Source organism: Canis lupus, chromosome 28 (assembly GCF_011100685.1).
Source record: "Canis lupus familiaris isolate Mischka breed German Shepherd chromosome 28, alternate assembly UU_Cfam_GSD_1.0, whole genome shotgun sequence".
NCBI lineage: Eukaryota > Metazoa > Chordata > Mammalia > Carnivora > Canidae > Canis > Canis lupus.
The window spans coordinates 36,416,721-36,428,818 of NC_049249.1; the positions used below are offsets into that span (position 1 = coordinate 36,416,721).

At 48.9% G+C, this 12,098-nt stretch overlaps 1 protein-coding gene and 1 long non-coding RNA gene across 4 annotated transcripts in view; both read left to right on the forward strand.

Moving 5' to 3' along the window:
* The window catches only part of DOCK1 (dedicator of cytokinesis 1), a 493,779-nt gene that overhangs the window by 151,377 nt on the left and 330,304 nt on the right, over positions 1–12,098 (forward strand). The gene's annotated exons all lie outside the window — the stretch shown is intronic.
* On the forward strand, positions 4,878–9,310 carry LOC119866619. Of its 2 annotated transcripts, none has more exons than XR_005380760.1 (3): positions 4,878–5,021; positions 5,442–5,576; positions 6,247–9,310. It is a non-coding gene; the product is annotated as an uncharacterized LOC119866619 (long non-coding RNA). The 2 variants fall into 2 exon arrangements; XR_005380761.1 differs by having other exon boundaries at positions 9,076–9,310.

Genomic DNA, 12,098 nt, shown 5'->3' on the forward strand with positions numbered 1-12,098 from the left:
TTAAGAGCTATTAAGTTGACTACTGTTGATGTGCACAGTAGACACCTCAACATTGTTTTTTTATTTGCTCTGATTTTATGCCTTCATAGGAACTCTCGTTTTATTTAGTTGAAAATAATCTTTCATTTCTGTCCTTGCTTCCGAACGTGACAGTGATGATGGCGTTTTCCAAATAACTCACTATTTATTTGAGTTGTGTCTAGGAAAGGAAGCACGAGAGGTACATTTTATTCCTTTTAGTGTCACTGGCAAAACATACTTGAAGCCAGGTTTTGGGAGAAGTCAATTTGAATGAATTTGTGTTGCCTTTTCTGTGATTCTCATGTTTGCCCACGGCGTGCTCTCGAGGCACTCGGGCCCGAAGGGGACTGCTGAGTGGTCAATGACTGCACCTCGGAACTTTTATTAAAAAGCAAAAGAAAACCCCTGTGTTTGGCTATAGATGGTCTCGTGTGTCAGGGAAGGAAGCCAGGACTTGGGCCTCTTGGGGTTGCCGTCCCCGAGGCCCTCAGCAGGTTGGTGACTGGGCTTGTCAGGTGGATCTCTCTGTAGGGCTGTGGCAGCTGTAGCCACACGGAGCGCACAGCCAGCCTTTCAGGGCCTTGCAGGCAGTATAGCACCTGCTCCCTGTACCCCTGCCTCTGTACCCTGGAGGAGTGTGGAGGGTGGTGGGTGGGGGACACACGGAGCACATGAGGTGTTGATGGCAGAGGAGTCTGGGAAGGAAGAAGCCTGTACCTGGAAGCAGTGTGCCCACATGTGCGGGGGTGGCCTGGGCGCAAGAGAAGGTGGGCTTTGAAGGAAGCTAGTCTCAGCTCGTGAGGTCCATGAGCTAGCGTGGAGGGCAGAGGGGAGGCTTGTGAGGGGAACAGTGGGCTGAGCGTGGGTCGGGTGGCCGGGGCTGGGCACGGAGGCCACCTGGCGATCACGCATTTCCTTATCCACGGCCCATCCGTGCTGGACCTGCCCTGTACGCCGCCGCAGAACAAGACAGAGCAAGCCAGAGCCCTTCCATGTGGCCCACATATCCGAGTGCCTTGACTTGCTGCCTGTAAATGGGAACGTGTAGCTCTCTTGATTTGTAGCTTCCTGTCAGCATGCTCTGGGCTTCATTCTTTCTTTCTCCAGCAGCCACCGAGAACTGAACAAAACACCCAACACGACAGTCTTTTATGAGTCATTGCACAGACGTTTGTTGACCTTCCCTGCCTGCCAGGTGCTGGGAGTGGTGTGGCAGGTGGCATCCCCAATACGAGCAGGGTCTCTGCCCTCAGGACGCTGAGTCTAACGTCTCAGAACCGGTAGGTTCTAGTTGCCAAGTACTGATTCCCTGGATCGTTCAGAGGAGTCGTTGCCTGTGTCGGTCAGTCGGTAGGAGGTCTGTGTGTCCTCACGGGAGCCCATCTTCTCTGTGGCTGAGGGTGGTGATGTTTGGGGAAGGAACTTTTGAAAGAAGTTTTGTTGGCAGAATCTGAACTTTCCCTTGTAGTTGCCTTTCCTTCAAAGGACCCCTTTTCAGTGGTCTACATGGAAATAATTTATAACAGCGAGAATGCCATCGCATAGAAGAAAAATATCTCTTTTATTAATCCATGCATTTGCGTAAAGGAGGGAGCCCGGGGAACAGCTGTGTTATGGGTTGAATTGCATCCCCCAGATTCCTATGTTGCCTCATCCGAGTCCCTCCGAATGTGATTGTGTTTGGAGATAAGGCTTTTTGAGAGGTAATGAAGTTTTTGTGAGGTCATTAGAGAGATCTCCGATCCAGTCTGACTGGTGTCCTTTTAAGAGGAGATTAAAGAGACCATGTGAGGACCCAGGGAGAAGGAGGCCATCTACAAGCCAAGAGGAGAAGACTCAGAAGGAACCGACCCTTGGCCTTGGGCTTTTAGAAGCCGCCTGGTCTGTGAATGTTGGAGCACCTCCAGCAGACTGCTGCAATGGTCACAACAAAACCCAGTGAGTTGCCTAAACTTGGGTTTGACTTCCAGGCCTAACCTCTTCTCATCACCTGCCCTGGCCACCGCCCAGGGAAGGGGACCCTGCCCACCTGGCCAGACCTTGATAGAAAGAAGCCCTAGTCCTTGGCCTCCCCCAGTGACTCAGCCCTGCTGGCATTTCCTTGTTGTTTTACATCACTGGTGCCAGACTCTGGGGGCTTCTCCCCCTGCACCTGTTCCTTGTGTGCTCAGAGCCCCTCCCTGGGGCCTCTTTCCCGTCGTTGCTCCTCTCCTTTCTCCTCTGCTCCCTCATCCTCTGTGCCTCCCTGGGTTTCCTTCCGTTCTTTTGCTCTCTCAGCCTCCCCCATGCCTTCCTGCTTTGGGGGACCACAGGATAACAGAGGATTCGGACCCTGACATCTAGGACAATAGGATAGAAAACCCCACTCAGGAGCAGCTGCCTTGGAGTCTCGACCCCGGGCCGGGTTTGCCTTTGCAGGTGTGGGATCTGTGGGGTCAGGGGCGCCCTGGGAGTGAGGCACAGATGTTGCCGGGGGCTAGTGTCTGGGCTCTGTGATAATTTGTCTTCCTGACCAGCTTTTCCTGTGGAGGAGAAGAGGCTGACCCATGGAAGTATTTTTAATTGCCTAACTGAAGGTTTTTCTTTTTTTTTGGCAACATTTATAATGTTCTGTGTCTCTGAGTACATTTTTCAAAAGTTGTGAATTTGGATGTTCATGTTTTAAATCCTCTGACCTACGTGGCAAATGTTTGCTGAGGCACAAATCAGAGATACAACTATAGAACCGAATGAAAGGGCATTTAGGGGTGACATTTGGGACAATGATGGGTATTGGGGACATTTGGGTAGCTCTCCTTTTTGGTTTCCTTGGATTTCTACCTTGGTAGATTGTATTACATCTTGCTTAATTAAAACATTGGCATTGATAGTGGCTTGCTTCAGGCGAGTTGTAGCTGTCCCAGTGAACCAGTGACAGTGGGATCATTATTATGATGACTAATTTCATGCCTCATTTTAGAAATAGTTGGAGGCACCATGCTGTTTCCAAGCTGTTGGTCTGTCACCACTAGAAACCGTCGTGTGGGTCAGTCACACGTGTTACAGTGATTCGGAGCTGCTAAGAGCAGTCCTGTGATTATTTTAATGAAAAGTGCCATTTGATAGTTGAGGGCAGGACTTTATTTTTTAAAATAATTAAATTTTTGTGGTGAAATATACATACACGTAATTCGTCTCAACCATTTTAAAGTGACCATTTGGTACTTTCACCGTATTTTGCAACCATCACCATTATCTGGTTCCTAAACAATTTTGTCATCCCAAAAGGAGGCTCTTTTACAGTCCTGTTACAGTCACTCTCCAGAACTTTCTCCTGTGGCCTCTGGCATCATTCATCTGTTTTCTGTTTCTGTGATTTTGCCTGTCTTGGATATGTCATATCCGTGATGGCATAAAATACCTGGCCTTTTGTGTCTGGCTTCTTGTAGCACATTTTCAGGGTTCATCTGTATTAATAGCATGTGTCGGCACTGAGGGGGGGCACTTGATGGGATGAGCACTGGGTGTTATGCTATACGTTGGCAAATTGAACTCCAATTAAAAAAATATTAAATAAGTGAAAAAGATTGCTCAATAAAGACAGAGTGCTTTTATTTTTTTAAAACTTTATTTAAATTCAATTTGCCAGCTGTATGGGACAAAGAGCTTTTAAATGTAAAAATCATTGGAATAGAAGTCAGTATTTCTTGAAAAAAAAAATAGCATGTGTCAGTCAGTACTTCTTCTTGTTTTATAGGGAATCACAGTCCTGTGAATGAGCATCGTATTCCATGTGTACAGTTTGTGTATCCATTCATCAGTTGATGGACGTTTGGGTTGTTCCCATTTCATGAGTATTGTCGATAATGCTGCTGTGAACATTTGTGTAGATGTTTTTCTTTGAACACCTGCTCTCCATGGTTTGGGTATGGACCTAGGAGTGGAACCAGAGGGTCCTGTGGCTCTTGTCTTAATTGATCGAGGAATAGACACTCTTGTTGCTTTATTTGCATAGACTCCTGAATTGCACATGCAAGTTGGTCTGTAAAGATTCCCCTCCTCCTCTTTTTATATTAAACCTTCCTCTGTAAGGCAGTTGGAGGACTGTATATTATATTTTCACGTATCTAGGGCCTTCCCTGTGTCAAGATTCAAGGAATCCAACCTCCTGCTATGGTGTTCTCTGAGCAGGAGAGAGGGCTGTCTAGCAGGAAGAGAAGAACACTTAGGGTCGGAGTCCTGGGATGGCAAATCCATCTTGAGATTTTAGAAACTGTGATAGATATGCACCTTTTCCAGGAGTATTTTATGTCAAAATACAGCATTCCTAATACAGCAAAATCAGTGTTTGTTTATAATCTAAACTGTTGAACCTGTGACACAGAAGAGTCTTAGGATGGCTAAGAAGACTCAGATCGTGTCCTCAAGGAAGTGATTGAGCACCAACTGTATGCCAGACCCCTCCCTGCAGTGTCCCCGTTAATTCTCACAAGATGTGTCTTCCAGCAGAAGCTGAGAAATCAGCACCAGTGAACCTGAGGGTTCAGGGACCCACTTCGGTGAAATGAACGGACAGCAGAATGCTGCTACGGCCTATATTCTAGATCTGCATTAGTCTACTTAGATTTAGGTCCTTTCCAATTAAATAAAGCTAAACCTTCTGCTTCTCTGTCCCCTTAGCCATATTTCCTGTGCGGAACAGACCCAAGTACCAAGGGCCTACTGTACTGGACACAATGGCGGTAGAATGTTGCCATGGGTGCAGGCAGTTCTATTGGCCAGGCCTGGCCAGACCATAAATACCAGAGTGACCGCAGCAGTTGTTGATGCTCCGGGGCAGAGGGTGGGAGGGGTGGGCGTTGGGTGGGGAAACAGGTGTCAGGATTTGATCCTAGAAGGGTGGAGTCATAATTCTGGTTCCGAGCTCTCTGATCAAGGAAGGCATATTTCTACCCCCGGGGCCTCCCCCAGTGTCTCAGCTGCTGCGGGCCTGGAACGTGCTGCTGTTTCTGCCACTGCGAGTAGGTGGTCTCTGGCCCTCGCCTGTGCAAGGATGCTTGTTCTTCCTCCCTAGTGAGATCAAGGCAGGCCTTGACAGTAAACGCTTAGTGACTTACATGTGAATTTGACACCACTATGGCTTCTGAGTGGCATTTCAGCCCATTAGAAACTATTTTTATTGTATTTATAAAGCTCTTGGTTGGGAAGAGATGGAAAATGAAAGCAGAGCTTCATCTCTGCCTGTGGGTAGTGGGAGGACCCTGCCTTTTGGTCCTGGGACAGGGGCGCTGTGCATCGGTTTCCCAGGCACCTGTAAAGAGTGAACACAGTCTGGATGCCTTCAAACAGCAGGGATTTATTCTCTCTCTGCTCTGGTGGTGTTGGTAGGGCTGTGCCCTCTTTGAAGGCTCCAGGGGAGGATCATTTCCCGTCTCTTCCAGCTTCTGATGGCTGCTGGTGGTCCTTGGCATCCTCGGTTGGCACCCTGCCCTGCATCACACGTCTGTGCCTCTGTGCCCCATCTCCCCACTTCTTTTATAAAGCTACCGACAGTGGATTCCAGGCCCGTCCTCATAGTATGACCTCTTCTTAATTTGGTTTCATCTACAAAGACCCTCTTTCCAATTAAGTTCATAATCACTGGGACCTGGGATTAGGACTTGAACACATTTTGGGGGAATACACAGTTCCACACACTATGGGAGGAAAGTATTTGGGATGCTGGGCAGCCACCATGCCCGGGGCTTGGGGTTGAGGTCGGAGTGGGGAGCTGGGCCCCCCTTTGCTTTCACTGCGTCTCTCCCCAGAGGGTCCTTCTTCACCCCGTCCAGCCGCCTCTGCCTGTTGAGTGTCTTCCCCCCGCCTTGACCTTCATCTCCAATGCTTTGAGGGTTGGTGTGTACCAAGTACAGGAGCAGTGGGCAGTGGAGGGGGGCGCTGAGGCCTGCCTGTGCTCCCCCTTATCCTCCTGTATCTTTGTCCTTCTTCCCTCCTCTACACTGGCCCTTCAGCACCTCTCGTTGCTCCACACCTACTCCATTTTGTGAGATCATTCAGACCAGGAGGAAAACACAAGTGTGTTGTGTTGTATTCTCTAGCTGCTGATTTCCAAAGTGCTTCACTGCAGGTCAGGCCGTTAAGGTGCTTCCAAGCTGGACCATTTTCCTGTATATGTCAACCCCTGCATTTCAAGTGATTTTTAAAAAATAGCCATTATTTGTAACTTAACGCTTTGCTTCTTGGAAGCTGTCTAGACGGGTAACCAATTTTTGCCAATTTGGAGCTGTGGAGACCTGTTCAGAGGATCGCTCCCCTTCTCCCCGTCTCCCTGAGCCTTTTAGGTACGCGGCTGTGCTGGTAAAGTGTGACAAAAAAAGTTGAGTGATTTAATTCAAATTTGTTCTTGCCTAGATTACGGTTAATACCCCTTTTTAGCATGACTTAATTCCTGACAAATGGATTTCCAGAGGTTGAGGAGAGCACGGTGGTTCCAAAGAAGAGGGTTTATCCTCGTGTGTGTCGTGGGTTAATTTGTCCCTTTCTCATTCTTTGTCTTGCACTTTTTGCTACATGATCCTGCTCCCTAGCTGCAGGTCTGCAGGCACCTGTGTTGTGTCCTCACTCCCTGAGTCATGGTGGCTCCACTCTGGGCCCTTTATTGTCTTATATTTCATTCTGTTCATGACCAGAGTCCGTCTTGGTATCCTGTGTGCCCAGTGTTGGATAATGAGGGATGAAACAGGTGCAGGTTTCAGACCCTTGTGGTGACATGGAGAGAGGAGGTAGCCCAGAGACTGGTTGTTGCTGGTTAGTGAGGCTTCTTGTGACCTGAGCAGACCTAGGGGCCCAGGTCAGGCCAGGCTGACCCAAGGGCTGAGGGCTCCTGCCTGCTGGGGACCTGATGGTAGCACAACTACCCGGCCGGGAAGGTTCTTGTCTATCCTGGTGGTTCTCAGCCAGGGGCTGTTTGGGAATTTCAGGGACATCATTTGCTTGTGACAGTGACTCTGTGTATGTATGTGTGTGTGTGTTGTGTGTTTACAGGGGAGTTACCTCTGACATTTGATGGGCAGGCACCAGTGGTGCGGCTGTGCTAAGAGCAGTCTGCCCAGGGTAGACCCTTACCTGACAGTGGTGGTATCTCCAACGGAGGGAGAACAAATTGTTTTGTGGATCTGTTTGTTTCTCATTGTGGTCAAAGCCACGTATTAGAACATCCCCTGAACAGTTTTTACAGTTCGGTAGAGTTAACTGTATTCATGTTGTTGTGGAACACCTCCAGAACTTTTGTCTTGTGCGACTTAAACTTTGTCCCCACTAAACTATAATTTCCCATTCCCCGAAGCCTGGAACCCCTGGTGCCTACCCGTCCTGCAACCCCCGCCCCGCCGCCCCCCCCCAGCTTTTGTGTGTCTGTGATTGTGACTGCTTCAGATTTTTTGTGCAAGTGGAATCATGCAGACTCTGTCTGTTTGTGACTGGCCTGTTTCACAGAGTATAACCTCAAGGTTCATCTCTGCTGCGGCATATGTCAGAATTTCTTTCTTTCTTAAGGCTGCATTCCATTCCATTCCATGTGTGTACCACCTTTTCTTTTTTTCTTCATCCACTGATGGACATTGGGTTGCTCTTACCTCTTGGGTATTGTGAATAGTGCTACAGTGAACAGGATCCTGTTCCATTGCCTTTGGGTATATTCCCAGAAGTGAGATGGCCGGATCATATGATGATTCTATTTTTGATGTTTGAGGACCGTCCTTACCGTTTTCCTTGACGGCTTTACCAGTTTCCATTCCCACTAACAGTGTACAAGGGTTCTAGTTCTTTGAGTCTTTGCCAACACCCCTTCCTTCCTTCCTTCCTTCCTTCCTTCCTTCCTTCCTTCCTTCCTGGCAGCTATTTTAATGGATATAAGGTGATATCTCATTGTGGTTTGATTGAGTTAATGATTAGTGCATTGTCTCATATGTTTGTTGGCTGTAACATGGATCTTTAAACGTAAGGAGCTTATATTGGATTTATTGAAGAATCTTAGTAAGTGTGTACTTTCAGTATTTTTTTGGTTTAGACTTCATGATGCTTAACCATGAAACTACTCCTAGGAATGATTTCTTTCAACTGCCAAGCTGTCAGTTGGGATTGAATGAACCAGCGTTGGTGGTAGAGATGGGGATGCTATTTTAAAGACCAGTGTCTGCTTAAAGGAAGCTTGATTATAAAGAGAAGAGTTATTTTTAGATTTAAGATACATTAGATGTAAGTAGTCTTTTTTAATAACAGAGTATAAGGAGTAGAAACACTCACTGTCATCATCTATTTTGTTGTTCTGGATTCCTGCAACCTGTAAGGCAGAGTACTTCTCTCCAGAGTGCTCCCTGTTTCTTCCATTCCCCCCGAAAGGCACAAGCTCAGTCTAGGGCCACCTGTTGGCTAGACTGGTCTGGCTCCACTTTCCGGATCAGAATGCTCTGGTTCTTCTGCAGCTGTTTGGTTGTGCCCCGAGTCTTCCAAAGATGGAACTTTTAAGTTTGAAAGGAGAATTTGTGGCCCATATATATTTTAGCTCAAAACCTCCAAATGGAATCATTTTAATATGCGTTTTCTTGAGAAATATGTAAATTAATAATTGCTTCATACATTATTCAAGGAAAACTTATTTTGTATCACCAGTAGCTCTTGTAATCTTATATAAAGATATGCTAATGGATTTAATTAAAATAATTATACTGAATAATGTAGCCTGAACTTTACCCTAAAATAGTGTCTATTAATCATCATCAGTAGTAACAGTTTTAGCCAGAGAGACACTTACAACATTAAACTGATACTGGGTAGAAGGTACATTTTCTGTTTTGTTTTATGGCTTGGATTAAGTTGGCATTCTCGTGAGCTGCATGATGATTAAATTTGCTTAGAGAAGAGTATACAATCTATTTAATTTCTTCAACCTGAACTATTTCAGTGGTTAGAAAACTTTTAGCATTTTCTGCCACTTCAAAATCCTTCCTATGTATTTAATTTTCTTTTCCCCCTCCAAGCTGTGGCTCCAGTATGCTTCTTGTCCATTTGATTCAGGTCTGACCTTACCTTCCTCCCCCAGAGCTGCGATCGCTGGACATCAGGAGTTCTCGATTGCCAGGATGGTGGGCGATGGACTCACTTTTAGGAGGGGCCCTCAGCAACTTGCCTATTCAATAGGCAAGTTCTTTTCTATTTAATAGAAATAGAAATCGCTGGGACGCCCGGGTGGCTCAGCGGTTAAGCGCCTGCCTTCGGCCCAGGATTGAGTCCCCCGTCCCACATCAGGCTCCCTGCATGGAGCCTGCATCTCCCTCTGCCTGTGTCTCTGCCTCTCTCTCTGTGTCTCTTATGAATACATAAATAAAACCTTAAAAAAAAAAAAAAAAAAGAAATAGCTTTCTTTACCACCGGCCGAGATTCTCTCTAATTTTGTTTCTGGTATCTTTCTGCCGCTCGCTGGCTTTCAATCAGTGCTCAGTGGTGGGGAGCCCTTTGTTTTGGGGGGTGATTTCCGTTTCATGTGCCACGGTGTGCTGGGGACTCAGGTGGGCGTCCCCAGCAGGCCAGTGTCCACGTGTCCACCGCCCAGAGGCCCAAGTGCATTTAGAATTGGACCGGTCCATCCGCAGGTGGGCAGATGAAAGCTTTGCCAAGTTCAAAGAGAAAAACAAGCTAGGACTTAAAATGCCTTTACATTAATTTGCTTAGGTTTACAGTCAAACCTGAAGAAATAACTTTCTTAGAAAGCAAGCATTGGTTTGATCATCACAGTTAAGTCTTAAAACACAGGAGATGAGTAAACAAAGCTAAACACTGCGAAGTCCTCTAAATCCCTTGTATTGTGCCGCTCTCTTTCTGGCGAGGCGTGTCAGAGAGGGGGTGGTCTGATGGATTATATGGCCCCTTGTGGCCCAAGGCCCACGGCCCCAGGAGGACCGAGGGAGGGGGCCCCACTCCACATGCCGCTCTGTCTTGCTCTTTCTTAAAAGATTTTAATTAGTTAGTTAATTGAGAGAGAGTGCATGCACGAGCAGGGAGACAGGGAGACAGGGAGAGGAAGAGAGGGAATCTCAGGTGGACGCAGCGCTCAGTGCAGAGCCCGAGGTGGGTCCCCATCTCATGACCTTGGGGTCGTGACCTGAGCCAAAATCAAGACCTGGATGCTTAACGGCTGAGCCACCAGGCGCCCCTCAGCTCTGTCTCTTGATGCGTCCTGCTGGCCTGTGCCCTTCCCACTCCCGCCGCGCAGGCCACACCCTGGAGAACTAACTGATGGGTGATTGTCACCCTGGCGCGCAGAACCCACCCAAGGCACCGTAAGCACGGGGCTGCAGACATGCCGCCCTTGCGTAGCCTGAACAAGATTTTGCTTAAATAACAAGACAATTATACAGAATAATAAACAAAATAATAAAAACATAATAATAAACATAGGACAAACGAAAATAATAAACATAGGACAGAAAAAAAAAAAAGGAAAATAAGAAAACCCTCCTCAGATCCCTCCCATTCCTGTTATCCTGAATTCTGTGATTTGGCAAATTCTTTTGCTCCACGTTTACCACATCATATAGGATAGGATGCGATAAACGAAAGCTTCCACTGAATTGCGGGGTCACGTTTGAGAGTTTGGCACATTCAAGAGAGTTTCCGTGCCACCGTTTGCACACATCCCACGGTCTCCCACCACGTCCTGGCGGCAGCACTGGCCACCGTGTGTTGAACACCCGTGATGTGCTTGGGGTGGCACGCTGAGCGTGGCACGTACACTGCGTCTTTCCACCCTGCCGGCAGTGTCTGGACGCCGGTGCGCTCCCCCGGCCGGTTCACCAGCGGGAACCCCTGAGCACATGCCATCTTCCTGGGTTCACGCAGCGAGTGGTGGACACGAGCTCTGGATGCAGACAGCGAGGCCCTGGAGCGTGTGTCCCGTGTCCCCCTTGTGGCACCGCACCCGTGCGTCCTGCCGCCGTGGCTTCTCTTGCCTGCACCCGGGCCTTCCTGTTCTGGAAGTGTCTTTCTGCAGAGACGATCCCACCCGGCACTGTCCTGTGCTCTGCGTCTTGGGAAGCCCTCGAGCCAGCTGCTCCTTGTACTCGGAAGCGACCTGAGTTGAGTGAAGCAGCCCGACTCCACAGGGAAAATGAAGCCTTTTGCGGCAAGCAGGAGCAGAAACCAAAACACTTGAGGTTCTTGACAAATCACCCCTATTAGAAGCGGGCAGAGCTTGCTTTTTCCTGGTTAGGAGAGTTAGAGCCTGCGGGAGCGGGAGCGTCCGAGTCCCTGGCTCTTCCGGCGGCTCACCAGGCTGTTCTCTTGGCTGAGGATGGGGATTTCTGCGGGTCCAAAGCAAAGACGTGGAGTGTCTCTTGAGAATTAAGAGGTGGTTTTGTAGAGAGCTCCGTCAGTCCGATGTCTTGGAGTGTGTGTTGTGTCTGAGAGCCTCCAGGGCCTCAGGGAGCCCGGAGCGAAGGGCTAGCCCTGTGTGGCGCACGGGCTCTGGTGTGTGGCACTCGGACACGGCCCAGAGCAGGAGCCTCTCCAGACGCCCAACCCGAGGTCCCTGTGTCTTGAAGAACATGATGTCTTAGCTAAGGACCCGGGCGTGATTGGGGGTTAACTCTTGGGTGTTTGGGGCAACAGCCGGCGTGCGTGGCGTGCAGGGAAGCAGTGGCCCAGGAAGACGGAAGACAGGTGCACCTGCTGGTGAAAGAGGCTCCACTGGTGGGAGAGCCTCCTGCAGGGGGAGGTGGGGGCCGCCGAGCTCAGACACTGGGGAGGAGGAGCCCGAGCCTCTGAGGGCGCCGGCTAGTTGGATTGGTACCCCAGGAGTCGGGCGATGCCTCCAAAGCATCCACGTTAGGTTTGCCTCTTGTTTCAGGACAGGCACTCTGGCTGCCGCCTGGGGTGCAGACTTGAAGGGGTCCGTGTGGAGGCGGGAGGTCCGTCAGGAGGCTGCGGCAGCGGTGCCAGCCGGGGACAGAGGCACCCAGACCTGGTGGTAGAAGCTGTAGAGGCCGAGAAGGTGGTAGAACCAGGGGCAGTTCATAGTGAGGCTCCACCCGCTTGAAGAAGAG